Genomic DNA, 22,396 nt, shown 5'->3' with positions numbered 1-22,396 from the left:
ATTACTGGCTATGGTATGAGTGACTTACTGTTTGAGGCGATATTTATAAAGATATTTCAGGGGCCAAAGCTACAAAACTAGATCAATTCTGATGTTTTTGTAGCGAGATCTTTCCCTCAATTTTAAGGTTCATGGGCCATATTTCACCATTCCTGATCCTGTTAGGAAGAATATTTATTTGGGCCTAATCAACACGCTCAGAAACTTTGAATTCCATGACTTTCACGCACGCCCTGGTGTGTGTGTGTGTGTGTGTTGGTGTCAGCCCCTTTACAAGTGTTTTTAAATTGACAATGGGTCACCCTTAAATATCCTTGGCAAAAACTTTGCTCACATGAGATTTGACAATTCAAATTGTCCTGGACACAAAATTACTTAAATTAAATATGTTTAATACATGGTAGGTTGTGCATATATCAGGTTTAAATAACATTTGAAACTTGGAGCTTTCGCGTGTGATGTTTCAGGGATTCCTCAACCTATGTGAAGATTATTTCACCGTTAATCTGGATTAAACTATGCAAAATTTAAAATTTAATTATGGAATACTGCCTCCTATGCTTAATACGAAAATGTTTCCCTAGCTACAGGTTCATTGGATTTGTATCAGTGTTGCCAATGAGCGGGAAATTTCTCGTTTTGCGGGAATTTTCGCCCATAATTTAGCTAAGAGAGAAAAAGGGAATGTTTGTCGAAATACTTCGATTTGGCGGCAATTTTTAATTTTACAATTATATTTGGTGCCGACCCAATTTCAATTGCTAAAGTCAGTTAAAGGGGCTAGGAACTAAGTTTTCAATGACGAAACACATTATTTTCTAGTTTAAGGACAAGAAGATGTTTTTACCATAGCTATGACTCCCAGTTTAACGGGCGATCGGAGGTAAAATTTCGGGAAAATGGCGGCAGCACGTAGCGTAGCGGTCGTCAACTTGCCGCCCTTTTTCCGAAATTTTCCCGCCGAGCGCCCGTTAAATTTCTAAAATTCTAAGCGAAGGTCCAGTTGGAATTTCCAACTTGAGAAGTTTTTATTTTATAACGGTCTTGTGAAGGTAGAAGTATTAGACCAAAAACGATTAATTGATTTTTCAAAATACCAGTTAAGCCGTATAATAATGTCCGAAGATTCTGAAGATTGTTATTTAACTCCGCCTAAATCTAAAAGAGGAGCCGAGTCACAATCATCCAAAGGTTCGAAAAAAATTAAACTTAAGCATTTTAAAGACAGTTGGCTAGAAATGGACCAGTTTAAAGGTTGGTTAAGGGCCTTGAAAGCGGAACCATTAAAAGCTATTTGCATTGCGTGTAACTCAAAAATTGCATGTGGAAAAAGTGAAATAGAAAAGCACGCGAAGGGTGCAAAACACGTTCAAAACGTTAAACGCGTTGCAAACAACAAAAGCCTTTTTTCGAGTATGAAACAAAATGAAGAAATTGAAAACAATGACGTGGAAGTGGCAGAAATTAGATTAGCAGCATTTTTTCGGAACATAATGTAGCACTTCACACAATTGATCATTTAACTCCTGTTTAAAAAGAATGTTTCCATGATTCGAAAATAGCCAAAGAATCTTCGTTAGGTCGCACTAAAAGCACTGCTTTGGTGTAAAATGTTTTAACTAAAGTTGAAACTGAAAAGACGGTTAAGACTATTCAGAACAATAAGTTTTCTATTTTATTAGACGAGAGTACCGACATTTCCGAGCCCAAAAACTTATGTTTATTGGTTAGATTTGTCGACGAAATTACTGGTAAAGCGAAAACAGAGCTGCTAGAGTTAATTAAATTGGACCCCAGAGATTGTTCAGGAGATAAATTGTACGGTGCGTTTAAGGAATGTTAAGAAAAATACCAAGTACCCGTCAATAATGTTATAGCTGTAGCCTCCGATGGTTGTGCTACTATGGTGGGAGTTAACAACTCCTTCATGAGTAGGTTGAAAATAGAAGTACCGAAAGTCATTTTATTAAAATGTATCTGCCATTCTTCGGCTCTAGTTGAGAGCAAAGCTTGCGCGAAGTTACCTAGGTCGAGTGAAGAACTAATAAGGGGTGTGTCTAACTACACTTCGGGAACCGCTAAAAGATGCGCCGTACTTCATGAGTTTCAAGAGTATTTCAGTGAAGACTCAAAAAAGATTTTAAAACTAGCAAATACACGATGGCTATGCCTACATTCATGCTTGGTCCGAATTTTAGACAATTCGAATGCTCTTGAGCAATATTTTCAATTGGCCGTAGTGGAAGATGGCCTAAAGAGCGCAGAAACAATTTTAAATGAGTTACGTAACCATTATTCAAAGGTATATTTCTATTTTTTGAAGAATTCTTTAAATTATTTTAACTCTTTTAACGCCCTATTTTAATCGCGAAAAATTTAAATTCATAAGTTGTCCGACTTTTCCGAGAAACTAGTTAGAGAAATAGGGCAAAATGTTTTGAAAAGCGAGGTGTTACTGAAGCAAACTAATATCAAGACCTTGGTAGCTGAAAATCCAAGACATCAAATAACTCTTGAAAAAGTGTATCTTGGTCCAGAATCTGAAGCGTTTTTGCTTACTCTACCCAAGGAAACGAAACTAGAACAAGAAAATATAAGGAAGGAATGTCTGGAGTTCTACATTAAAGCGCTAACAGAAATGCCAAGCAGACTTCCTTTAAGCAAGAGCCTTTACAAAAGCTTCAAGTTTATCGACCCAAACGTGGCACTTCTAGGTAAAGGAAGAGAAGAGGTGACTTAAGTCAACTGGCTAATATTTTTGAAGAATTTGATTTGAATAGTTTGGCAATAGAATGGGGAAGTTTGCCATTTTCTTTCAGTGAAGTATATAAAAAAAGAATTAACTAGTTTAGAATTAGACGACATGTGGCCCCAAATTTCGCAAATTTTAGATTTTGAAGATAATCTTAAATTTAAAAATCTAGCTACCAATTTCCAACGCTGAAGCAGAGATAACTTTTTCAAAAAAGATGGACATTAAAACTAAGAAAATAAAAAAATCAAATGAAGGTTTAAATTCAATTTGTGTAATAAAAACCAGCTTCGAAGCTAGGATTTTAAATTGTGTAACTTTTAAACCAGAAAGTAGCCACTTAAAGTTACATAACGTTAATATGTATAAAAATGATGAATAAATTTGGAATTCTGAAGAGATTGAATAAACGCTTTAATAAAACCCGCTCTCCTTTTACTACAAACAGGGGCGTAGGAACGTTCTAGAAGTTGGAGGGGGCAAAGAGAAACGAAAAGGGGTCTGGAGAACGGTTTTGAAGTTTTCATTGGAGTGTAGCTCCGAATGCACGTGTACTTTTTACTACTATGCAAATTGGCGGGAAAAGACTGAAATTTAAACACAGATGAGGTTTTATAAGCTTTATATGCTTTTAAAATGAGAATTTGAGCCTTTTGAATATTTCAACTGACCAAAACGTTGGAGGGGGCAATAACATTAGTTGCCCCTCCCAGCAAAATTCTAGGGAGGGGTATTGCCCCCCCTTCCTACGCCCCTGTCTACAAACATTGGGGGGTGCTATGAAAAAAATCTAGCGCCACAAACCCTCGGTACGCCACTAGGCGTGCCCCTTAGGAATTGGTCGGGTCCCCTCCACTGAAAAATCCAGGCTACAGGCGTGGTTTCCACCAAAAACAAAAATTGCGTAATTTTTTTTAAATCAGGCGGGAATTTTTAAAACCGAGAGAGGGAATTTACAATTGCAAAAATTGGCAACACTGATTTGGATAACGAACTGGCCATGACCAATGGCTTAGGAGTGGAATTACTTTGCAGATATTTTACACTTAGTCATATTGGCATTTGCAGAATTTTTATTCTTTGAGAAACCTTTAGTTTTAAAAAAAGGTTTGTTAAAAACATAATCCAAAAATTCGTCCAAATATAATTAGTAACTCACCATTTAGTCCCATAAACTGACGTCGTGAGTTTTTTCCTTTTACTGACAAGGAGCTTGATTAGTTGAATGTTGAATAAAATATATGCTATCTCTTTTTCCACATGATTGATGTAGTCACAAGTTAAGCTTAACTCAACTCTTATCGGGAAGTTTCAGAAAGCATTTCCATTAAACATTCATACTACTAACCACGTACTACATCTAACAAACCAGCCCAGTTTTAACTTTTGAAGGGTTAAATCTTTAAAATTATTAATTTGAAAGGGTTTTACTATACCGAAAAATTAGTTTTGGATTTTCGGACCTGTTTTTAAAGATTCCAAAGTATTAAATGAAGATAATATTATTTCAGGGAAGATTTTAAGAAATGCATAAATTTATAAGTCCCTGATTTTCAAAAATCTGAAGGTGAGTTTTGTATTTGAATAAAATGTAATTTTGTTCTATAGTTAATATTACTGTCACTTTTATCTGGTTTTGTAAAATTTGTTTAGACGGCGCCAAAACAGATACTCTTAACACATATCGAGTAATCAAAAATTCTCACCCTCTGCAAAGAAATTACCAAATAAATTCCAAGCTGTATCCAGATATGTTCTAGTGAAGGAGAACTTCCGATTTCGAGTTTTATTTTTTGACCTTGACAGACATAGAAACCACGAGAGAACGAGCAATGATATTAAAATCAACAAATTTACCTTTAAAAAAGTGTTTAAAATTATTAATGCTATTGAATATAATGAAGAGAGTGTGAAAAGTACCAGTTTATATCTTTTAAAGAAATATTGAAGGTTTTTTATATTTTTGTATGGCAATTAAGTAGGATTCGTATTTGACTGGTTTTGAAAAATCGGCTGATGTTCATTATTTGGACTTTAATTCTAACACATACAATGGCAGAGATATGCAAAACTCAAAGTAAAATTATGAGAGTGGTCTCAAATGCTACTCTTTCAAAGAACGCTCCGCTCGTAAGAGTACGTTTTAAACTTTTCCCGAGATATTCGTCACTCGCCGAGTTAAATCTTTCGAAAAAGTATATTTCGTCAAGGTCAGCGGCGCGTTTAGGTAAATTGTGGCACTAGGCGCAGTTTGTTTTTGGGGCCCCTTTTTCACAAGGCCATTTAAGCCAAGGGCATATCCAGGATTCAATTTCGGGAATTTTCAGATAACGCATCTAGTATCTTAGTATCGGCTGAAAATTTCAGGTTGAAACAAGTGTTGTATGTAAATAAATAATTATTTATTTTTATAAATTTAATTTTGTTTAAAATATGTATTATGAAAAATAAATCTACTTAGGCACATTTAAACATTTCTAATGGATTTCGGTTTTTCAACTAAAATGGGGGGCCCTAGGGCGCGCGCCTCGTGCGCCTGTGGGGAAAATCGCCACTGGTCAAGGTCACGTTTTACTCTTTTGTTGGCGGGAAATTTGAATTGCATATAGAAAAAGGTACTTTAAGGGGCAATGGTACTTGAATAATTTATTTTTTCAGTTATATTTTCAATGCCACTCGTAATTTTTTCTATTTCTTCCCAGTTTTATATCCTACATCTAAAAGAGAACTTAGACAGAGTTGTGTTGCGGAATAAGGAAAATCCTGGGTCTGCTTAAGAAAATGCTTTATCGAACTGAAATAAATTGCAATCCCATAAGCAACCAGTAGAATCTTTATTTTGGCATAAACTGGGGTTTTATTGAACCCCTTAATGGCTAAAAACAATGATTTATTTTAAGCGAAACAATAAATGTAACGGTGACTATTTGGAAGTTTCCCTTCCAAACGGCTATTTACCGTTTCGAATGCGAAACCAAACTTTAACATTTCAATTATCGTTATAACTTTCTACGCAAACAGTTGAGATTACTCACGATAGTATCTGTTTTTCTCTTTTCTTCCTATACATTAAGAAAGTGGCGATACGAGGAATAATGATCTGGAACCTCCTGTAGCTATGGATAGCGCCGGCAATGGAGAACATGCGTTCAACATCCGCAGTACAAGCTGGCATTGTCTGAACGCTCTTAGCTAGAGCGCTGATAAGGGGAAATTTCCAAGAATATATTATCCAGTACTCTAACGGCGCAGTTGCCTGATTTATTTGTCGGAAATATCTCGCAACTCCCGGTCTTCATCATCATCTTTTCTTCCCACGGATCCAAAGTAGCTTGGCTGGATTCACTCCCTTAGTTTTTTTTAATCGTTGGCTGTAGCCGACGCGTCGGCTACAGCCAACATGGACCGGTATTGTTTTTTTTTATCTCTTTCGCTCGGTCTATGGCGGCACATTTGAATCTCGAGCTCCCTACGTTGCAATATTAATATGTTAAATGAAATGGAAATAATTACCTTATTTACTAAAATATACCTACCAGAGAAGTTTTAGCGAGGGCCGCGACTACGTAATCACCATCGGCGATTTCCACTTGAAAGCGCGTTCTCAGTCTGAAGGACTTGAAAAAGGTCACTTTAGTATCCATAATTTCCCTCTGAACCTTCGTGAGCTGGCCAATGACCATGTTGGCCGCTGGCCCTTTTATTTCGAACACATCCGTGGCCTCTTTGAATGGCTTAAGTAGCCTTAGAATCTCCTTCATTTGGATTACGTCGCTGTCTTCCAGCAGACGCAATTTGGTTGCGACTTTTTCGAAACGCCCCGACAAGATGGTGGTAGCCACCGCCTTTACCATGTAAGGCTAAAAGTAAAAGCGGACTACAAATGGGATCAAAGGAAATTTTTGAAAAATGCGTAATAGGTCCAGGAGGCGTTCTATAGCCATATAAGTCGAATTCCATCTCACACCTCCAATGGCTTACAAATCTTGCCCCTTCGCGCAGATTTGTCGAAAAACCTCGGACCACTTCGGTGACCAATGTAGAAAGTTAATCCACAATTTTACTTTTTTATATAATGGCTCTGGCGCGATCATTGGCTACAGCGTCTTTGGCACCATTCACTACGAATTGCAGCGTATGGGCCACGCACTTCTTTCTGTTTCAGTTAGCTGGAATGTCGACCCCGAAACATTCCTCGTCAATACTGATGTCCGAGTTTTCGGAATCGGATATTGAGTCCGGCGAAGTGCGACAGTTAGGAATGAACATTTGATCCATTGAGTTCTTAAAAAGACAATCATTCAGAAACCATCGTCATTTAACTGGTTCAATAGAGTGCCACATTACTCTCTTCATACCCGTTCTCTAATTCCTCGGACGACAGCGACGTGGACGGTGGAACCATTGAGCAAATCCGTTCCTCGTGTCTTGAAAGTCGGAGCAGTTAATCCGGCCAAACGCAATGATTTAGAAATATTCGCCGCGTTATCTGCGCACACACAAGAAATCTAAGAAAACCAACGTAAGGAAAATCTTTTATTGTTTGATATTATCAGCCCAAATATATGAAAATTAATATCTTACCCGGCATGGCTGAATGTCGAAAAAAGCCAAAATCTCCTTCAGCTTTTGGTAAATTGCTTCCCCGGTGTGGCTGCCCGGAAAATTTTCGAATGCTAAAACCATGTTTTGAAAGTTAAAGCGCGAGTCGATAAATTGGGCTCTCATCCCAAACACCGACTCCCTTCTCCTGCTACTCCAAATTAAAAAGGGAGATTTTTCATCGGAATATCAAGGATTATTTTCTGAAAATTAGTTCCGAGGTAAAATCAAATTCGGTGATTCGGAACTCTATCCTTAAAGGTAGAGAAACGTTAAGTTTTGGTCCGAGTTCTTTTTCGATAATGAAGTCCAAATCCTTAATTATTTGGCGCCGAGAGTACACAGGGTTAGCGACGGAAATTGCAGTGCAAAAAACCTCAATTGTGTTGAACGGTACACCGGTCATAGCAACTATGTTCATTAGGGCTCTCCGGAATCCAATCTTCTGTGGGTGACTGGCTGGCAGCTTCCTCGTGTGCTCCCTTTTCTCCAATTTAGGTTGAGGGAATACAACAATATCGCCAGGCTGGTTCACCGTTGGAAGCACCAGAACAATGTTATGAATCAACTATATCAAAATTGTAAAAAAGGGCCAAAAACCAAACGTTATAAAAACCACAAACAAGTAATAAACCTTTCTTACCTTAAGATGGCGTCTCCAATTAAAGTCGCTCCTATGCGAGCTCTGTAATTACTGGTCCCTTACATTGCGCGTGAAGCTGTCCCGTCACTTTTGGGCTCACTACCTATGTAGGTTAAATGATTGGTTACTTGCTGCTTCCCAAAGGTTCCCCTTTGTAATTTATCCATGAAAGCTTCATCGAAAGCCAATTTACCAGTCGTCAGATTTTCGACTTCTCCCGAATCTAAGTTAAAAAGGGTCTTCCTGTTCGAAGACCTTGAAACACTCGAACCCGCTCCAATAAACGCGGGGTAACTACAAATTCTAGACCCGTAAGTCCGAAATAATAGTAAATTTTTATAATTTAACTAAAATATCTGTGAACCGATACATTATTATAGAGATACACGGCTAAACAAGCAACTCGAATATATAGGACGCTATTAAATCACCTGATACTTGTTGAAAACAAATTTATAAAAAGGATAAACCAAATATCTCAATAATCCTGAAGAAAGCGAAGGCAGACAACGAAATTTCAGTAACAGAAAACACAGGTCCCTTTTTATGCGGTTTTTATGACGCTAGAGTAAAAAATGTGAAGACCAGCCCTGAGCTAAATGTCAAAATGCAACCTTTTAACCCCTTCCCTTTGTAGTCATATTTCATAAAAATTATATCTATTAAATATTAATTTCCAATGCAAATTCAAACAGTGAAGTAGAAAATTCAAATATAAAAATATTCAAGTTGCATTGAAAATAGTGCTGAAGAAAGTAATTACTGAAGTACCATGGCCTCTTAAAGTACACCTTTCTTTATGCAATTTGAATGTCCCGCCAATCAAGAGTGAAAACGATGACCTTGACGAAATGTACTATTTCGAAAGATCTCACTCGGCGAGTTACGATAAAGTAAAAAATGTACTCTTCGCGGGGAGTATTCAACTCCTACTCTTGAGCAACAGCAGAAGGGAACCATTTACTCGCGATTTTGCCCATGCCCTCCCAATTATCAATAAAAAGAGAATTTTCTTGAAATGGATAAATTATTTCTACGAAATATTTACTCAATCAATGTGGAATCATTATTTCACGAAATACTATTGTTTTTTTTAATTAACCTTTAAATGAGCATGGTGTGGAAGAAAATTTACATATTTAACCACATAACCATGTGCTGCTGGCTTTCCATGTGAGTGTGATATTGATGTTATTCGTGTATATCTTTCCCCGGTGGAAAAACAAGCTGTCATTGTCCGTTCTTATTCAAAATATGAAAATATTGGCAGAGTAAATCAAACAATGGTCTTTTATGTCTCAAATTATTTTAGAAATTTACGACAAAATTATTTTTTTAATTCCCATAACAGTAAATGCTAAGCCTTTTTTTCATTAAATAAACTTAGTAAAACCGTCTTATTTTTTGAGTTCCTTTAAAACAAAGTAAATGTGTTGTTCCCAAAATTCAAATTGTTAAATTCTATGACATACCGCATCATCAATATTAATAATTGTGTAATCGAAGTCCATTCGTGTCTGAGGAGGAGGCAAGATTGCATTTTCTTCCACCGTTCCACAATATATTCTGGAATATCCATGGATTAGAAAACGATCTGGTTGTTCGTTAAAGAATGGACCACCCATCCTTAGTTCCTTTATATAAACTTGTTTCTCGTAGTTCTAGAATAATAATAAAAAAAATTATAATTTTTAACAATCGGAAAATGCAATAGGGTCAAATTATCTGTTGGTGTGATTTCAGAATTTATCGTTATAGTAATGCGTAGCCAGTAATTGATCAAATAAAACACCATAAAGCGCCATCAAAAGTAAGATTTATGAACTAAAACTAATATTTCGTTCCTTTGCTAATTTGCAACTCAACAAATATTAATTTCTGAATTTGGTTTTCATAAGAAAATATATATGGTTATTTTCCTCCGTTTAATAAAAATTACCAAATGCACCACCCTAGAACCAAATCAAATAGCGACTTATAATGCCTTTATCTCAAGTAGCGTGTTTAATTGCGTAGGAGTTTGGTGGAAAGCGCTTTATGCAATGCTACCAAAAAGCTCTCTGCACTTACTATAACCTTTAATCTCTAAAACAATTATAGTAAAAAGAAACCGAAGTACTCGGAGGAAAACAGCTTTCCAGTTCAGCAGAGGGGAAAAAACAGTCAAACTCAACGCAGGTGTTGTTCAAAGTTTTTTCCCCAAGTGCCACAAGCTAAGATCGAATATGTCTCCTCTGGCAGGCAAGCGAAAGTACTTACGAGTCGGAAACGCCACCTTATTACTCGATGATATGAAAAAAAATTCCAACGATATCACCGTTTCAAAATTCCGATTTTTTTCAAATTTCAAACATTACAAAAGCTAGATTATCAATTTTATATTTCAACTCTTATTTAAAGCTATAGGTCGAGGGAAAAATCACCACAACCGCAATTTGCAATCTGAATAACCAGAAACGCTAATACAACTTCCATGTTTTGCGGTTTTACGTTAGTCTTTCTTCTTGATCTTATTAACGTTATTTAGATGCCAAGTTACTCAGTGCCTTTTTATTCAGCGTCTCCAGTTCAACTTATTTCCATTATTTCCATAAGAACGAATTTCACACGTTTATTCTTATAAACGCATTCTTCCAATGTAAGAAGGGATTAATTGATGCTTTGAATTGAAACAAAAAACACGGTTACGACGCGCTGGATTTAGGTTTATTGTAGGGATATCACAGAGAAATTGCTTATAAGTAAACAGATATTTTGTAAGTTCATTTCATATAAATTTTATCAATTACATTTAGCCAATTCAACCTTTAATTTAAGAATTTTCTCGTTGTACGATTTTTTCTAGATAAAACATGACCTAGCATTTCTGAACACAAATAAGCCGCTTTGCAGTAACTTAATTAATATACAAAATGAAACACCATTTTTAAAAAGTGTAGAATTAATATACTTGTAAGTCAAAGCACATTTGCAGATAAATACAAAGACTATCTTTAACTGTTAAAGATGACGATAAAAGACTTTCTATGTTTATGTGAAAACACCATCCACTTTAGGATATATTCCCTCAAGGTTATGTCATATAACAATCGACCTTGTTTTTTTAATGAATAGTGTATATTCTCGGAAGGAGATCGTTAAAGGGTGTCACTTGGGCTTCAGTTTGGTGCATTAACCAGTTCATTTAACATGTTGTTTTTAAAAATAAATTACTTCCATATTTAATTCGTGGTTTCTGGTCATTTCATGACTCGGCTGGTTATTGAGATTAAAAACCTTTTTAGGTTATGTGGAAAGCACGCTTCCACTGCGCAACTGATGGTACCACAACGAATATTCCTTGTTCTAAGTAGTAGCACGTTCTTGACGATCAATATCTTGGTGACGACACGCTCGTGGCGATTCACTTCCTAATCACCATGGAAGGGTTTCCGCGGAATGACATTAAGAACTTGACTCGGTCAGAAAACTTCAGAAGCTGCCAACAAAATTCGTCGACAAACTCACAATCCGAGTAGTCTTCGACTGGTGAACGCTTTGCACCTACAGCACCGCTTTCAACAACAGCGAAAACATCAATGATAACATTTGTCGCCAGCAAGAAGTTTCAAGTAGCTTTCAGTGCCCTACACTCGAAATGGACTCGCAAATGTCGTCCATGTAGACTTTGTGGGCCGATATAATACTGACGGTGAAGATAGAAGAAGAGCTATCTTTCGATGATTGGATCCCCATAGCTTGTATCTTAGAATCACTGCCAAAAGATGAGTTTCGGGAAATTGGAATGCTGTGAGGCACCCTACCCGAAGGAAAGCAGACGGTCTGAACTGGAGAGACTAATGATCGGCGGTGTAACCCGAGATAGAAAGGACGAGTCAAAAGGGGCTTTAACAACGTTCCGAAGACGTCGGTCACAGAGGGGGACAGGAGAAATAGGAACTAACGCAACGGTCCGAAATTCTTTCATTGCTCTAAGTATGGTCACTTCGCCAAAGCCGGACCATACCCAAAGAAGGCATCAAAAATGCGGATGGCAGATAATGCATCAGCAACAGAGATCTCTTCGCGGCAATCGGTTTGGTTACCCACTTAACGTCGGATAATGCTTGGTATTTTGACTCTGGGGTCACGCAGTATAGCACCAACGATGCGATGAAGTACATTCAGTTCCGGAATTTTGATACGGCAGCGAATGTCCAGGTTGGAAATAGAGCTGTGATGACAGCAGATGAAGAAGGCGACTTGGCCGTACTTTCGGCGTTAGAAGCTCTAAACGGGTCGGTGGGTGCCAAAATAGTGGATTAACCGGGGAGTTGGGGGTCTGGGTCTTGTAAAGCATAAGGGAGGTGGTTCACTGGGAGATGTAAGGTCTGATCAAATGGTTCTATCACCGCCTCCGAGTTCGGTCAGGTATGGGTTGGAAACTAAGTTTCGGCTCAGGCTATCGCAGAATCCAGGGAAACTATTTGCCTAGGATGATTGGGTAGCCTGCGGTGTATGAGGCAAAGTGGTACTGTTTCCTGGCTTAAACGGGCACAACAGGAATGCCGGTGCCCGCTGTGCAGGAATATGTGGACACCTGTGTGCCCGACGTTCCCCTTTAAGAGCTCTTTCTAAAGTATGTGGCTCTCTACCTACGTAGGTAGGATAACGGCTGGAGTTGCTATAGCATCCTTTCTCTATTCCACAGCTGTGCGCGAAGTGGGAAATGGTGACCTTATTGTTGCGTCTTCAGTCAGGATTAGTGGGGTTTGGCACCTGCATGGGCTTGTAAACGCTGGCGGTGGCCATAATGATGGTGTAGAAATAATTTATTCGCTTAGAGCACCAGTTATTAAATTTCTAACGCAATGTTCGACGTCGGGAAGCAAAGACGGCTAGAAGTCATTCACAATGTCTGGTACATAAATGGTTTTGCCAGCGACGTTTTTTTCTTCTTAAAGAGTGCAGTTTCGAGAAACAAAGACCAAGAGTTAAGAGCTACAGCAACGTCCTGCGGCTTATACGAGAAGCAAAAGGGGAAACAAGTTTTGCCTTTACCCGGCCAGGTCAACAGTCTGTACCATATCGATGTCACAGTTGAACAGACGGAGAACGCGGCAGATCCGAAAAAGAATAAAGGCAGATCTACAATTCTAGCACAAAAACATGCATCACCAAGACAACTGTCACGTAGCAGCTACGCTTTAAAGACGCGACAATGAGGCTGTCGAGTTAAAAAATGCAAAAGCTGTGAAAGGTGTGACTTTGGAAAGTTCAAAGTCAGTGTATCCATTCAGATCTTTTGGGACTTTCTACGACACCATCCGTGAAGGGTAAGCGGTACTATATCTTGTGCAAGGATAATATGCAAGCAGCAAGTCCAAAGACAACCTCGCTATGTACCAAAACTACGATCGCCCCATTCGAGAGCTAGCCACTCCCAGATCCAACGAATCGCATGATGGCATGATTCCCAGATCCATCGAATCGCATGATGGCATGACTCCCAGATCCATTGAATCGCATGATGGCATGACTCCCAGATCCATTGAATCGCATGATGGCATGACTCCCAGATCCATCGAATCGCATGACGGCATGACTCCCAGATCCATCGAATCGCTTGATGGCATGACTCCCAGATCCATCGAATCGCATGATGGCATGACTCCCAGATCCATTGAATCGCTTGACGACGCGACTCCCATATTCCTTTTATCGCATGATGGCGTGACTCCCAAATCCGTGAAATTGCCTGATGGAGCGACTCCCAGATCCGTCAAATCGCTTGATGACGCGACTCCGAAAAATATCAATAACGAAACAAGTGGTTATCAACTGGAGATAACACAGAGAGTATTTTGTAATGCAAAACGACCTTTGTACAAGGTGTTGACGTTACGTATGTCGTAAACTCTAACGCGTATTCTATGGGTCCAATTGAGTAGTTAGTTTGAGTTAAATCTGACGATCTATAGTCGTTCTCGAATCAAATGGTTGGCAGAAAATCATCAGTGGTGTTTTATCGGTGAAGTGAGCAAATTTATAAGAACTTAAAAATGTTCATCAATGAAGTTTTAGAAGTTAGAAAAGTCTGACAATATCGTATATATCAACGTTTCAATTTATATTTTGTGAGTAATTCGTCACAAATATTTTAGTCATAAAAATTAAAGATACAAAGGCACACAATTAAAAGCCTTTTCAAAATGACCATTTCTGGGTTTAATTAAATACTGAGCCGGTTGTAGTAATGATTCATGTTCTCTTTAAACAATTCTAGTGGCTAACAAGAAGTCTTAATTCTTTAAATAATGCGTTGTTGCCAGTTCACAAGGTTGCGATTAATATAACATTTTCTAATAGCTAAATTAAATCTCTTATTTTCAACGGAGACAAATTTATTCTAAGAATAAGAAAAGCAACTCGTTTGTTGATTCTGGTTAGCTGGTTTTTTTAATGTTTTACGCGATTTTAAATTGCGTGAAATCGTTTAAGTCAGGGCGCTATTGGCCACAATAGACTTAATACGGAGAATCCGATTTTGCTTGTTGACCAATTGTCAAATGAGGGCAACAAGTCAAAAGTGGCTGCCATCTTATTTATTTTCAGTTTTTGGCTTCTGCGGCTCCAACGGATCGAGGAACGAATTTCAAACTTATAAAATAGAACTTGTACTAAAGTAGACCCCGCTTTTTGTGATCACTTTGGGAACAGGTAAAAATGATAAGAATAGGCGGGTGATAATAGTATACGGAATTGAAAAAAAGCTAAATGTTTTTGGTCAAATAAAATTCTATTTATTTTCATGTCTACATTTTATTGTTGTTGAAAAAAGTTTACGATTTTTGTTTGACGTTTCGATTTTAGTAAAAAAGACTTAATAAAGTCCTCGTATTTATAATGTAAATCGAATTCCTCACTATGGAGGGTTGTCATCGGCGTCATCTTCCGTTTCACAGTTAGCAACTGAATGAGTTTTTACTATGATTTTGCACATATTTCGTCCTCAGACGGCTGATATGACGTGGGAAGATTTTTATCAAGTGTCACCATTCTTCCTATTTCTCTGGTGAAATATCTTTTGGTGCGGTTAGGATATCTTCGCTTAATATTTCTACGTAATGCGCAAAACCTCCTTATGTTTAGTAAGAATAATAATAATAATCAGCTAGGCTAATACCCAAGGCACCACCTTAGGCCTAAGTCATCATGCGACTTTTGAAGCCCTTAATAAACCATTCTTTTAGCGCACCATCTACGTCTCCGTCTTTCCCACCTCTCTTTCTTTTTCTGTCCTTGTTTACATTTTCTAAGCCCGCAATCACAATTTCGTACCTGTTTTTAAGGATTCGCTTCTACAACATCTGGGAAATCAGAAGTTGAACGGCAGCCTCACGTTGGCTCATCGTCGGTAAACCATCGTATGATTTCAACAACTCACATTTATCAGCCACACTTAGGTCCAGACGTTTACTCATTTCGGACAAGACTCCGACTGTTAAAAAATCGCGAGATAACAATAGGCGGGACGATGATCACAGTAAGGGGGCGGATTCCAATGTTAAAAGATAGGAGTGAATCGGTTCCCGCCGTTTTGATCATAAAAAACGGGTGATAACATTTAACGAATTTAAATTAAGCGGGGCCTACTGTGGGTTTACACTAAGCACCACCTGGTGTAAATCGAAAATTAAAAGATTATTGCGCGTCGTTTTTCTGAATTTTTGAATCAATATGAGAGTTGTGCCACTTTATGATGCTTTATTTATTATTACGCATTACTTTTGTATTTAAATTATGATACACAAGTTTATGACGTTGCAATAAGTTTTTTATTGACCATAATGTTTATATTTAATACACGTTTACTAAAAAGAATGTGCCGTGTGCGTCACCTTTTTTGATTTTTTTTTCAATGTGAACTTTCTCTAACGCATAAATGTATCCAAAAAGGGGCGTTTTGACGTGACGTGAAGTGAGTGTAATAATTGCCAAAAAATATAAAATAATCCATTTTATTTCAACATCAATATAAATCACTTTATTTTAAAAATGTTTTAACTTTTAAACTGGATCTATATCACTTTCATCTATGGTTTCTATTTGACGGTTTTTGCATAAATCCCAGCACAAACACATATCGGTACATTGTAAACCATTTTTCAAAATCGAACAGTTTAATCTTGAACTACGATTTGTACTAGATCCACATCCACATTTCCGCAGTTCAAGCAAAGTCTGTGGAGCTGATATTCTAAGACACATTACCGGCTTCAAGCCATCCAGTTTTTCTTCAAAATGATAATTAGTTGTACTCGGAATTGAGGGACACGGCTTGCAGGAGAGTTTCCAAACAAATGCCATAGTTTGCCCTAGAGACACCCGGAATCAGTGTCCCTTGAGTAAGCGGTAGTTGTCGACCTTCTTTTCCAGAACATGCAAAAGATTCAATCTTAGATCGGCGAGAGAGATTATATTGCTTCCTGATTTATTGTACAAAGAACAGACAAATCGTTCCATTTTAATATTGGTTGTTTTATATCGAGTGTTGTTACGTAGGCTTTAAACGCTTCAAGAATACTTTTGTCCGCTTCCATGAAGGCTTTGAATTGTTGCTTCAAACCTGTCGTAGAAAATGTACCTTTTATATGTATCTTGGAACGCATACCATCCTATTAGAGCGTTAGCACGTTCCTTTACAAGGCGTTGATATATTTATATTTAAATAATTATCTTCCCACCTCGAAGTATTACTGTTGAGCTTGGAATTGACTTGAAAGAACAAACTAGCAGTACTAGAATATCGCTATCCGTTGCATAAACAATCAGTTGGCAGTTTTGGTTTTAAATTATTTAATTATTAACTCATTCTTCAATGTCAAAGTGTATGACATAAAAACATAATGGTCTATAAAAATTTATTTCTACGTCATATACTTGTGTATTATATTATTATAATTAAAATACAAAAGTAATGCGTAATACTAATTATAGCATCATAAAGTGGTGCCACTCCCAATATTGACTCTAAAGAGACAAAATTTCAGAAATAAGACGCGCAATAATAATTATCGATAAACACCAAGTGGCGTGTATTTAACATCGTAGGAACATTATAGGAAGTTGTAACGCGTAATAATAATTATAGGATCATTAAGTGGCGCAAATCTCAATATTGACTCTATGGGGACAAAAATTCAGAAATACGATGAACAATAATTATCAATTTATCATTTATTTAACATCGTGTTAAAGGAAATTGTCGAAGTTATATTTTATTACGAAAGTTCAATTTTGTATCTCGACCCCTTGGAGCCCCAGAAACCAAAAACCGAAAATAAATAAGATGGCGGCCACTTTTTGACTTGTTGACCTCATTAGACAACTGGTCAACAACCAAATTCTGATTCTCCGTATTTTTTTTATATTTTAAGATCATAAAATCAATTGTGGCCCGAAAAGCGCACTAACCGCTAATTATGGACAATAGCGCCCTGATTATTTGTAAAGGTGATTTTTCAGTTTGGGCAAAGTGGCTTGCTTCAATTAAAATTTTCAGAATTTTTGGGTAAAGCCGTTTGGAAATAGGTAAACATTTCCTCCAAAGTTGTTCCTAATTCAAGTTGTAAAACTAAATATTGTAATTTTGAATTATGTTTAAAGCTTAGAATTGATAAAAATTATGTAAGTATATATTTTAAAGTATAATCATTAAAGCATTTAATACTTTATCTATCCAAGTGTTGTACTCTCGATGCGGCAGGCTTTCATAGTAAACCCCAATATTTCTGAAACAAAAGATTTGGTTATATAGCAAAAATACCAAATATACAATGTGTTTTGAATTTCTCTGACTGGGCATTTTTTTCAGAAACTGCAGGAGATTTCTAGCGTTGGATCGCTTTAAATCCTTAATTTCAGAAACATCGGAAATAATTTCGGGTTTTTGTAAAAAATATTTATTCACCCGTAGTTGCTGTCCAAAATGACAATGAAATGTGTTTAATTGGAAAATAACTCTTTTTCAAGAAGATATGTGCTGATGAATAAAAACAAGCTGTCCATAGGGGTTAATAGCTTTCGAATTTTTGTACGTAAACGAATGAAATCACGTTAATGGTAAAAATTCTCTAAAATAAGTCATTTAATTTACCAAAACGCCAATTAAGGCCTACATTAGGCTCATAATATGAATTTCTAAATATATCATATTTTAAATTTATTAACATAATATATAATATATAAAATCGTAAATTAAATTTAATAATTAAATTAATAAGTGTTTAACTTTTTGCAATTGTTATCGTTCAGAAAACCTGAAAAGAGCTTAGTTTTCAAGTGTATCCGCTTGGCTAAGAACATTGTCAAACGCTAATTTGAATATAACCATCACGGTAACGCCATTTTGGCGAAGTATTATCTACTGAGACAATAAGTTTTTTTTTCAAAGTTTTAAGCGCAAGGAAGCTGGATACGTAGAATCTGATGCTGGACAGGTATTTTGAGCTATGACCACGGCGTTGGAGGAAATGCTGCTTAATAAAACCAACCCATCCCATAACTTCGGCTAATTCATTTCTTATCATGTTGAAGAATAATTGTAAAAACCAATGAAAATTAGAGTAAGCATAAACATATTATTTACCTGTTATTTAAATATCGAAACCATGTCACTTCTTTCAAGGGAAGCGTCATTGAATAATCTTCCTAAAAATTGGAAATGGTTCAGTTGCTACAGCTGTTATGGTATAATATGTTAAGGATCATGCATATGTTAAAAGCTATATTATCTTCCATTTTATTTTAATATGTATTCTAATAATTATGGCTGAGGCTATGGATGCTTTCGAGTCACACTCAAGGTCGTAAAATATTGCTGGGTTGCACCCGTTTTATATTTTAGTCCATGAGGCCGATAAAATCTTGACTGCTAAGTCAACGCCAATATTTAAAACTTAAAACATTGGTGCTTAAGGTAAAGATGTTATGAGGATACACGTAGGGTGGTCTTTTGCCCATTTTAGCTAGCAACCAATATAATGTAAATAATTATTATTGTTAGCTAAGTTTATTGTGCCTTTTAGATGACTACCAACGAACTTAATTCATGGTTACTAATAATAAGTCTTTAATTTGTTTTATTTTCTGAAATCATGAAAACAAAGATATCCGTGGAACAAAACTTCAGGAATCCGAGGATCTTAGCTAATTTTGCCAAGTTATCGAACTACAAGACGAAATTGTGTGAACGTATAAAGCGAATCAGACATATTAGATAGAAGTTGTAATGTCATTATTACCTTAACTTGACCATGTGAAGATCACTACAATTTCGGGTGGACTAGCAATCAAGACTAATTATTAATACAGTTTATCATTTTTACATTGAAAAGATTAAATCGCTACTGTAATGATTTTATTTTGATTGGCAATCAATAGAATAAATCACTATTAGTAAACTCGAAAAAAAGGATTCCAAGTTGAACGTCTATGGCGGCTGACGATTTTATTATTAAAAAAAAATTAATTTTTGAATAATTTTTGAATAAGGATTTAATCCTGATACAGTCTAATGACAATCCTAATAATCAAGATATTGGCCTACCCATCGACCCTCACCGTAATAATACTTACAAAATTAATATAAAACTTGATATTGGCACGGGTTTCATTAGGAGCCCTAATATAAAGTTAAATAATATTAGTTAAATGACTAAATAAACATTTCCTTGTTTAAAAGGTCACTTATGGTGATTAACTGTTATACAAGGTGTATAATATTGAAAAAAATATATTCAAAAGTTTAATTTTGATAATCTATTTGCTTTTTTTAATTACTTAATTATTTTTGCCATAGATACTAAAGAGTTGAATATCTTTAGTCTTTTTGCGCAACACGTAACTTCACAAGTAAGCGAATAAATTGTATTAAACGAGCGCAGGTGCAAATTCAAGCAACAGCCAAATACTGTCTACGGCTAACGAGAAAAATTTAAAGCTTTAGAATTTTATTAATAATCATTTTTGGTAATTTTAAAAATTATTTTAAATTTAATAAAAATTAATACCTTAAACAATAAACATTGATAAGCGTCTTACAGTCTACGACTTCATTACAATTAAGTAAACAATATAGGTGTCGTGTATATCTGTATTTAAGAAAGAAACAAGCAGTACTTACTTAGCAGAAGAAATGAACATTTCTTATCTAAGAATATACTTAACAATTTATAAAATAATTGGGTGCTTTTTGATTATTTAAATTTTTAAGTAATTCTAAACTCCGCGAAACAACGACTTCTTTGATGCAGCTGGATCATTTCTCTGTAGGTTTAATGCCAGGCACAATCAACCAGCACAGCAAAATACATATAAAATGAAAACCATTTAATATTAATAAGATATAATTACATATAATTCCCTTTACTTCTTTTTGCAACAATATTTTATATTAAATGAGAAACGTTTATTTGAATAAAGTGCTATTAAGATATTATTAAATAATGTCACGAAGGAGCTTTGTTGAATATGTGACCAACACAAATATCAATTACGAAAAAAGTCTTTGAACTAGAAAAACATTTACGGAGCCTTTAAAATTAAGCGTTACAGGCATGAATATCCCCAGTCTAAAGCATATCTACTGCCTACAGTACGTAAATATTTAATTCATCCATTAACTTATTATATAAATACGTCATTCAGCCGGTAAAATAAATTACCTTTTCCTTTCATTCTCAACTTCTGTGGCAACTTCGCGACTCTAACAATTTTGCTCTTGATGTAGCAGACAAGGCTATATTCGAAATTTTTTCCATTAAAATTCGATCCAATTACCCAATGAATTATTTCAGAGACTGTTATTTCTGAATAATTTCGCTTTCTAGAATAAAATGTTAAGTAAAAGAATCGATTTGCTTTTTCACATTTCATTACACAATCCCGGATTTGAATTTTCGTAGTGTACAATTTATCGATCGCTCCGCCTAGCTTTCTCTGGCACCGTGCTTTGTCCTTGCCCAACTTTTTCCTCCTCCTCAACCGTTTCTGCCCCGTTTTTTTATATGGCTTCAGTATTAACCCTCATTTGGTCTTTTCCAATTGGTCTAGCAACCTACCACTGCTTTGCACGGTTTCTTTTCCCTTGACCTTTCGTTTAGGTAACCGCAGATGCCTTTTGGTTTTGTCCATATTATTACCTTGATACTGATTTTATACATGGTTTTTAACGTCTTAGAACTTGCTTCCGTTTCTAACTCGTAACCCACTTTTAATAACGACGTTCAACTCTGTAGAAAACGAAATTTAACTTTTTTAAACTTGCGGACAGAGACACATTCTTGACAATAATTTGTCAAGAATCTTAGCTTCTATGGATAGTGGGACACCCGACACCCTCTTGTCCACCACTTGAGGGTCCTGAATAATTTCGAAGTGATACTGCCGTCTTGGCAAGTCTGTCTTAGTGTGGATATGTCAACCTTCCCTTTGCCAAGATTGATCGGAATAAATCCTAAACGCAATCTGGTCTACGAAACCGAAACCACTTTACTCGAAATGAAACCATTATTAACGAAAATTGTGTTTAAATGTGAAGTTGAAAAGGATTTTCATTCGATGCGGGGGATAGGTTATTTCATTGTGGCTTATTGTACAGACTAGCGTGAGATAACATAATCTCCGTCGTCAATCTACATTTTCTGAAAAAATTGATGCGTCGCTAAAAATAACATTGCATTTTTTCACCATCTAAGTGTAAACAAAGTTCAATTGAACTTTTGATAAAATTGAAGTTTGTGGGTAAGAAACCCTTGTTGGCTGGAACCCCAATGCCAAGAGAGTTGTAACTAATCTCATCCAATGATACGTGAAATTCGCCAAAGATAATGTAAAAACAAAAACAATTTTCTGTTTCAATTTTGTCCACAGGCGTTTATGTTTTAGATAAAACGTCATGGATCTCGGGCTTCAGTGAAGTCTCATCTTGTTTCACTATTTTTATTTGAGCTTAAAGTCGGGTGTTGTTCAAATCAATGAACATCTCTGAATATTCAGCTATACCTAAGATGCTTGCTTGGATTGTATTCTACCCGTTGACTTCCAGTTATATCAGTCTGAGAATAACGTACATTAAATACATTTGGAACCAATGCGATTATTTGAACGGGTGTAGAAAAGCGACATTGTTCAATGAAAATTTCTAGAATATAACAAATTACAGCAGACAACGTCTTTTCTCCATCCCAAGAGCGTGGCAACGTGTTTACACGAGTGCGAAAAAGAACATACCTTGTTAAATAGGCTTCGTCCGAAAAAAATCCGAGAGATAGAAAACCAAACACAAGGGTGCCGCATGTTTAGTCAACCTGAATGAACATGCGACACATCATATTATTATATTTCGATACCCCAGT

The sequence above is a fragment of the Leiobunum rupestre genome, chromosome 4 (genome assembly GCF_980474605.1).
Source record: "Leiobunum rupestre chromosome 4, qqLeiRupe1.1.hap1, whole genome shotgun sequence".
NCBI lineage: Eukaryota > Metazoa > Arthropoda > Arachnida > Opiliones > Sclerosomatidae > Leiobunum > Leiobunum rupestre.
This window is presented reverse-complemented; position numbering follows the sequence as displayed.